Source organism: Tauraco erythrolophus, chromosome 17, assembly GCF_009769465.1.
Source record: "Tauraco erythrolophus isolate bTauEry1 chromosome 17, bTauEry1.pri, whole genome shotgun sequence".
Taxonomy (NCBI): domain Eukaryota; kingdom Metazoa; phylum Chordata; class Aves; order Musophagiformes; family Musophagidae; genus Tauraco; species Tauraco erythrolophus.
Genome location: NC_141481.1, coordinates 15128586 through 15137639, shown reverse-complemented (window position 1 = coordinate 15137639; position 9054 = coordinate 15128586).

The window sequence follows — 9054 nt, the reverse complement described above, 5'->3', positions numbered from 1 at the left end:
TCACCCGAGAGCACTACCAAAATAACTGGCGGGGCTGCGGGTGCTCACCAGGACACAGAACAGCAAAGCCGTGCAGCAGCAGCGTCTGCAACCACCCAGGCACAGCTGGGAAGCGTGGATGGAAGAGACGGCTTCAAAAGCGAGGAGGAAAAGGCTTTAGCAGAAAGGGTTTGACAGCTGCAATCAGGCCAGGGACTGAAGGAGCTGAGGAAAGACAGACGCAGTTGGGTGGAGGAGGAAGGGCAGCAGGCAGAGCACGGCTCCGAAGGCATCCTCGGCACGAGCACACGCGTTCCAGTCTCCAGAAGCCCTGCGCTCCTGCAGAGATCGCTCGGCCAGCATGAGCACAGGGCTGTGAGGCTATTATTTGGCTCTTTGCTTATATTTTGAAATGCAGAAATCCTTTCCCACCTGAAAAGGGGAATTCCACCCAACTGGGGCCAATGGTGCAGCTCTGCATAGAGGGGCCATGGGTTCCCACTCCGGCTGTGCAGCACACGGCGTGGATGGGCACACAGGAACGGCCGAAAAAATTTTCTTCCTAGTAGCTGGTATGGGGCTGGTTTGGATTTGTGCTGGAAACAGCTTTGACAACTCCGGGATGTTTTGTTACTGCGGAGCTGGGCTCACACAGCCCCAGGGCCTCCTCTGCTCCTCACCACCCCCACACCAGTGAGCAGGCTGGGGGGGGCACACGGACCTGGGAGGGGGCACCACCGGGACAGCTGACCCTGACTGACCCAAGGGATATTCCAGATCATATGACGTCATGTCAGCATGCAGAGCTGGGGGAAGGAGGGGAACGGGGGATGTTCGGAGTGATGGCGTTTGTCTTCCCAAGTCACGGTTACGTGTGATGGAGCCCGGCTGTCCTGGAGCTGGCTGCATGCCCGCCTGCCCATGGGAAGTGGGGAAGGAATTCCTCGGTTTGCTTTGCTTGTGCATGCGGCTTTGGCATTACCTATTAGGCTGTCTTTATCTCAACCCATGAGTTTTCTCACTTCTACTTTTTTGATTCTCTCCCCCACCCCACGGGGATGGGTGGGCTTGGCTGCCAGCTGAGGTTAAACCACGACAGCATCCAGCACCAACGCCCGACCTGTGTGTGTTACGGTCATGATTTCGGCTTATATTGCTGTGCAGCTCTTGTTTTCTGTGTTTAAAATAAAAAAGTGGATGCTCAATTTTTGACAGGACTTTTTGGTTTGAGAGCTCTACTGCTGCAAACAGAGCAAAACAGATGGATGAGCCAGTGGCATATGCCATTCCCTCTCTGAATTGCATGAAAAGACATTTTTCCCTGATAGAATGAGTTTAAAACTCTCAGTTCTCAGGGCATTAGAGTATTTCTAATGTATGTCTCTGGGAACACGGGCTTGGGTTTAGGTTTTTTCTTTCCTTTCTGAGAGTAATTCTCTTACTGTAAATCTAACAAATCTACTTTGCCACATAAGTTGTCATACCTGGAAGGAAAACACCAGACTTACGATTTTATTATTAAATCTTGCTAGAAGACAATGTTAGTTAAACTATTTTTCTTTCTTACCCTGTGGGGATGGGCCCTGACCAAATGGACGAGATGTGTTTGCTGCTGTGTACACACTCCAGCTCAGGAGCTGCAGCTCCAGACGCTGCAAAGCCCCTCTCAGCAGGACCTGCCCTTGTGTGCGCTCGGACAGCTTGTGTGAACTGGAACGTGGCCAAATTGCAGCCCGGGTAAAGAGAGCCGTTCTGCACAGCCACTAACGAACTGTCTTTGCAGACTGGCATCGCGCGCGGCGGAGGCTGTCGTGGTGCCAGTGCTCAAGATTAAGAAATTTCCACAGGTGGCTCCGGAGGCGCAGTGGGCTTTTAAGACAGAGCAAACTCCCGGACAGTGAACCTTTGCTGGACAAATCGGTCAGCCCACAAAGGGCAGCCAAAATCCTTGGTGCCAGGGCAAAACATGGTAAAGTGCCCAACCTCCTTCCAGGAGATCATCTGCAGAGAGTGGTTCATCCTCGCCTGGGGCCGTGTAGTCACGTACTCCAGCAGCGCCTCTGCCCACGAGTGCTTTCGAAGCCACGGGACAGCGCGGAGCAGACGGTCGCAGTGCTGAGAAGCTGGATGAAATTAGCCGGAATTAGCCGTGATGAGACACTTCTTTCCAGGTAAACTGGGAACACCGAGGAAGCAGGGCACTTCTCCGTTCTCTACCATAGTGCTGGACCAGGGGAGAGATTTCCCATGCTGGCACATCATCCAGCCCGGAGCGGGGCTGAAGTCTGACCCCCGCACTGAGTTCTGTCCCCCAGCTCGCACTGGCTGAGCGGGGGGAGCTGGCGGCAGCGCAGCCCCTGGCGCTTTCTCAGCTTCTGCACCTGCCATCCCGCAGGGTCCGTCCTGCAGGGTCCGTCCCCACAGGGTTCATCCCGCAGGGTCTGGCTGGGAGGGCTGCAGCAGCCCCGCTCGGCACTGCGGGCAGAGGGGCTGCGCAGTGCCCTGCCCCGGGCAGGAGCGAGGTGTCACAGCGAGCCCGGGGTCGCTGCACCCTCCGCGTCCCCAACATGCGCTGGGCTTGGGACACGGCAGAAGCAGAGCGGGCAGAACGCCCAGGTGCAGTGGAGCCCCTTCTTGCCAGTCTGCACGCATGGCATGGTCCCTGCTGTGAGCAGCCTGTCTCTGCCTGAGCCCGGGCCATGGGCATCGCTTCCCAGAGTCCTGGGAGACAGGAAGCACGGCCGGGCTCTGGCCAGTGAAACTAAAAGCCGCAGGTCACAGACACAGTGAGAAACCTTAAAACTACTTCTCAGAGGGACCAATGTCCAGAGAATTGTCACGGGAATAGAAAGATTCCCTGGAAAAGGCTGAATTTGTCAGAGGACTTGCTCTCAGCTGCTTATTCTGCTCAGACAAAATCCTGCAAGAGGGGAGTGCAGCCGCCCTCCATGACCTGTGTATTCCTCTCTCCTTTGATTAACCACAACTTATTCTGCGGGTAGGTTTCAAAGATAAAGGCAAAAATCATCCATGAGCTTTCCCTTGTTAAAGTAGGGCTGAACCCCAGCTGAGCCTGTCTGCCTGGCAAGGCTGGGCGCTGCCAGGGACCGTGGGGAGGGGGAAGGATGTCAGTCCCCAGGGAGGGACACCGGAGCGGCGGCTGACCTGCCAGGGGCTGCGCCGGTGGTGACTGCGGCAGCCTGACCGGCGCCCAGCGGGGTGACATGGGTGCTGCCCGGTGCGCTTGTGGCTTCGTAACCCCTCGTCTCCTCCTGGGAAGTGCCTCCCTCTGCCACTGCCGTGCTTCATTTCCCCAGCTCTAACCAGGGGCCGCGAGCCCGGCAGCTCTGTCGTACCCGCTGCTCAAGCGCCCAGCACCAGCCCTCGCTGCACGCTGACCCCACCGCCTCTCAAGACGAGCTTTGAAGGATGCTGACACTATTAATGGGGTATATTTATAACTGTTTATCTCTGTCAGTTGGGTGGAAAATTGCCAGATGTGTTGCTTGCCTTCATTACACAGACATCTCCCGCGTTATCTGGATCAATGCTTCCAGCAGTGACACTACCAGGGAAAAGCTCATTTCTTCTGCATGGTGTCGTTTGTGGGATCTGCCGTAGAGCGTATGGAGAGCAACACCCTGCAGGAGAGTGTCCGGACGGGACGGAGCTCCGTCCTCCGCTGCTCTGGATGTTAGTCCCATGGAAGGAAAAGGGAGCAGCAGGGCCGGGAGCCTCCCAGCCAGGGTCGCCTGGGACGGGCACTGCAGCCTTGGCAGCGGAACCCTGCCCCTCGGGCTGGCTTGCCAGGCCAGCTGTGGGCTGGCTCTGTGCCGTGGGGCCCAGCTGGCTCTGGGCAAACGCTGGCAGGTGTGGGAGATGGGTGGAGCGGCCGGCACAGAGCGGGGCTGGCGCAGCTGGGCTCGGCTGGCCAGACAACGGTTGCCCCTTTCCAGGGCTGTGTGCCCTGCCATCACCATGCCAGTGCCTCAGGGCAGGGACCCTCCTGGGCTGCGTCCTGTGCTCGAACCTCCATGCTTCAGCGGCGTCAGGAAACCCACTGGACAGGGGATCCTGGAGAGCACAGGGGTCCCATGTGCAGGAGGGGTAACACAGAGTCCCAACACAGAACAAGGGAGAAAGGTAAGAATGGCTTAAATAGAAAGAAATTGTCTCCAAATAAAATGTTTTTCCTTGTTCCCATGATACAGTGAAATTTCTTCACGGACAGATAGTCAAGAGTCGAGTCCATTACACTCCACGCTTTTTGCCTTGAAACATAAATAGCTACATATCATGTAAGTGTTTGTTATGAGGAAATGTGTATGCTGGAAAAAGTCAGACATTAAATCATTACTTCATGCAGAAAGACATTGCTAAAGGGAGAGGATTACTTACTATATTAATTCTGTCCTTCAGCTACCCGTACATCTCTCTGCACATAATGACTTTAGTCACAAAATGTATTGTTGAAACAATCCCAGTTCCTCTCAACTCCGATTTCCTCGGAGACTGCACCCAGAGTGCCCCCTCCCTCCCAGCCCGTGCCTAGGGCAGCGCGGGGGGCAGCCCACCTCCTGGGCAGCCCACCCCGGACAACGTGAGGAGGGGGGGTCTGCAAGAGGGCCCTCCATCCTGCCTCTGCCGACGGGGCGAGGGGAGGGGGTCCCGCGGGTGCCGACCCTTTCCTTCCCCGCACAGCTGCTGGCCTACGGGGGCAGCCCCCGCTCGAGGGGCTCCTCAGCCGCGCACCCCAACTGTGAGCCGACAAACCACCCTCCTCCGGCTGCACAGCTGTGCTGCAGCACGTGTCAGCAGCAGATAAACGTCGTCTTCCCAGTGGCTGAGGTCTCAGCCGTGCGCAGCCCCCGCGGCCCCCATGGACCCCACCGCGCCACGGTCCCGCGAGGTTCCCAGACCCCCCCGAGTGCCTTTGCTGGGAGGTCAGGTGGATCCTCTTTGACATGGTGAGATGTGTCCTGTCCCACTCAGAGCAGCTGTGGGGCCAGGCGCTGGCGGCATGGGGAGTGCTCTGCATTATTCTGCAAAGCCCCAGTGTCTTTCTCCTCTGCCATCCCAGAGCATCACTGGGTTAGAGCAGAAATTCCTGTCAATCTGTAGGTAGACCCTTGCATGGAGAAACCTTCTGATCTGGCAGCCTCTGTCCTTGCATGGGGTGCATATGGGCAAATGCTGATATCTATTGGGCTATTAGGCCTTGCGTTGCACTTCAAAATTTCCAAAATATCCCTGTTGGTGCTATAAAGTACTAGTGAAGTGACGCTCAAATTATTTCTTCTGATTTTAAGTCTTTTACTTGAAGTCGGAAGAGCTTCTTAAAAGGCATCACAAATTTTCTAATCAGACTTTTTTCCAGCAAGTGACTCATAGAGGGATGGTTTCTGAGGCCAGCAAAAACAAAAAAAAATCCAAGGAAAAGGCATCAAGCAAAGCTGGGGAGGTGAGAGCATCCATTTGTTTTGATGTCTTTGCCTGGAACAACCAGGATGTCACAGCCGGTTGGCACAGGGCACAAAAGCCACCGCACTGCACTGCACAGGGTCACGGGCACCGGCACCACGCCGAGGGCAGCGGCAGAGAGCAGGGGCTGGAAAAGGAGTTTATTGGTGCTGAGAAAGCTGTAACGGGTCACTGCGGGTTTGCAACCTGGCCAGCTAAGCAATCTCTGGGTTGCTCTCCTCCAAGGCCAGGCGGCAGAGAGAAGCTCTTTGTTCCAGCACGCGAAAGCTGATGGCGGGAGCTCTTGCCGGATGCTCCGGTTTCCTGTATTTGCTGACGTTGGTGCAGAAAGCTCAGTGCTGCCCACAGGACAGGGACGAGCAGTGAGCAACGGGGTCTTATATCACCATCTAGTATGTCATCCTTCAATGGGCTCTGTTTGAAACCTGGCAGCGGCGTATACGGAACATGTTGCATCTTCGCTGGTACCTCTTCAATCTGGTTTGCAAGACGTCCTGGAGGACGTGACCTTGGAAGGCAGGCGGAATATTGAACCTGCATAGTAAGAGCATCTCCGCATCAGCGGCAGCCTGTTGGGCACAGGGCAGTTAATAAATAATGAGGATGTCAAAGATAACAGCAGGAAAGTGGGAGCAGGTAACAGCTTTGCAGCCAGCCTTCTGACAGCCGCCTGGCAACGCCAATTGAGCGGCGCGCGCCGCGGTTCAGCCCAGCGCCGAGCGCGTCCGACGCCGGGAGCGGGGCCGTCGTGGTGCCGGCACTGGGGCAGGCTGCAGCGCACGCGCCCGAAGGCGGAGGGCAAACGCTTCGCGGAGCTGTGCGGGTCTTCTGGGGAGCAAATCTGGCGGCACCGAAAGGCGCCCGGCTGCGGCGCTGGACAGACAGAAGGGCAGCGGGATGCCGGAATGAGCGACGGTCGCTGGCTCGACACCAAGGGGTGTGCAGAGGGTGTGAAGCCCTGCCTGGAGCCAGGGAAAGAGACGTTGGAGACAGTCGGATCAGCTGCAAGCGGGACTCGCTTTCTCGGGGCTCGCGAGAGGGGAGCGCATCGGCCCCTGCCCTGTGCCAAGGTGCGGGCACTGCGGGGGCAGCTCCTTGGGATTACAGTCCCTGCTTACACAGGTGTTTGTTTCAAGGGTTGAATTATATCATGTCACAACTCGAATATTAGGAATCTGACAACATTTGAGGTGTAATTGATCTTCCAATGACTTTTTAAACATTTGATAAGAGGGGACAGCTTTCCAAACAGCAAAATCTACACCAAAATGGTCTTGATTTGAATAGTAAGTATTCCATCCTTGTTTGGTAAATATACCCAGTGTTAATGGTGCTTAATGGTGCCTGTAATTGGTGTCTAAAGTTATTTAAAAGTAAATTTACTAGAAAATAATTAGCAATTTTATAGTTCACTACTTCCTAATTTTGTTGATAAAAGTTTTTCAGTGGTTTTATCAGATGACACAATAGGGCCGTGCTGTGAAATAGCTTTTTTCAAACTAGCAGGAAATTGCACACACAAAATAAGATAAAAAAATTTTCCCCCTAATTTCTTTGCCTGGCAGCCAGCCCTCCCTCTCCTTTTATTAGCCACTGATTTATCCCTGATCAGCAGCAAGTTAAACCTCCCAGGCATTGCTCGGGGATTTGTTCTTTGTGACCTTGGGCGATGCACCCTGAGCAGCAAGGCCAGCGAGGAGGGCTGTCCCCCACCGCAAGGACCATCCTGCTGTGCCCCACTGCAAGGACCATCCTGCTGTGCCTCACCACAGGGACCATCCCACTGTCCCCCACTGCAAGGACCATCCCACTGTCCCCCACCGCAGGGACCATCGCGCTGTGCCCCACTGTGGGGACATGTCTCACTGTCCCCCCATCACAGGGACCATCCTGTGGTTCCCCCACCACAGGGACAATCCCAGCTGAGGCAGTGCTGGCTCTGGGGCTGGTGGCCAGTCCCTGCCTGCAGAGGAGAGCGGAGATCATCCTCTCTGTGGTTCCCTGACCTGATCCCATGGGAGGCATCTCCGGTGACGCTGCCCAACAATCGGGAAGCCCCGGTGCCCGGGACCTGGCAGGCTGGCTGCTGGCCCAGGCAGTCCTGGTCCCGATCCTGGTCCTGGCTGCGACACGCACTTCCCCGCGGCCACGTTTGCCCCGGCGGGGCTGTGTGCCGCAGAGCGGGTCAGGGCGGCCGCTCGGGGCCGGAGTGGCTGATGGTGGGTCACGGCTGCGGGTCTGCCCTCACGGGGGGGGGGTCTGTGCCGCTGTTTGGGCGAGGAGAAACGGAGCAGAGAAATGCAGCTGCTACAGCATTTTATTGTTTAGTGCTGTGGGTTTGAGTGTCCCGTTCGGGATTTCCATATTGTTCAGGTACAGAGTGACACCGACAGACAGAGACGCGTTCGGGAGGAGGCGACGATGCAGCAGTTTGGTTTCAGAAAGGACTAACTCCCCGTTTCCAGTCTCTGAACCATAAAGTACCAGCTTTTCCAGAACAATGAATCACCCGGTCTGTGAATAAAATTAAATATAATTTATGCTCTGCTAATTGAAATCAAATACAAAATTCAATTTCCTGTGTATTTGAATGCTGACATTTGAATAGTTTAAAAAAAGAAGTGTTATTACCCGCCTCCCGCTCGGCAGGCAGCTCTCCGGCCAGGCAGAACGCGGTTCCGCTGTCGCGGCCCGGCATTGCCACGGCAGACGCCTGCAGCCGCGCACGCGGCAGGAGGGGACACCGGCTGCTTTCCAAAACCAGAACAACCCCCCAGAGCCCCCTGGGCCCCGGCCCACCGCTGGGGTGGCTGCTGTGTCCCCGCACGGGGGGGGGGGTCCCATCCCACCACGATGGGGTGGTCGGTGCCCGCGGGGCAGCCCCTCGGGGCGGAGGAGCGGGGCCGCCTCTCCTGCCAGGCGCTCAGCAGCTGCTCCCGAGCTGGAGGGTGCAGCCAATATAAAAAATAAACCTCTCAGTATATGGCGGAAAGAATGGGACCACCAGCTCCACTTCTGCAAACCATTGCGTGGCCCCTCCTGCGCCCTGTGCTCCTGCTCCGGAGCGCTCCTCCGGGACCCCTCCTCCGGGATCCCTCCTCCGGGATCCCTCCTCCGGGACCCCTCCTCTGGGACCCCTCCTCCGGGACCCCTCCTCGGGGAGCCCTGCTCAGGGAGCCCTGCCCTTCTTCCAGCAGCGGGACTGAGCCCCGGCTGCGACTGTGCTTCGTCCCAGTGCAGGATGGACACGTCCGCCCAGCCTGGCCACACACCAGGACGTCCCTAACATGGTGCTCCATTGGGTTGCAGTTCTCAGACAAAAACATGGTTTTGGATCTCCTGTCGCTCCAGCGATGAGCACGATGAGAAGAATGAGGGTGGTTTGATGGCAGTCGGGGGCCAGATGCTCCTCCCGGGAGAAGGTGGCCTGAGCTGCCCCAGGAAACGTGGGGCAGCACTCGGATCAGAGCGGACCAAGGCTGAGGTGTGCAGGGAGACCTGCTGGGTGGGGACAGGGGGGTCTCAGGGGCTCTTTCAAGCTCACGGAGACATTGTTCAGAGAAAAACTGCTCCTGGTTCAGCTGGGGATGGAGG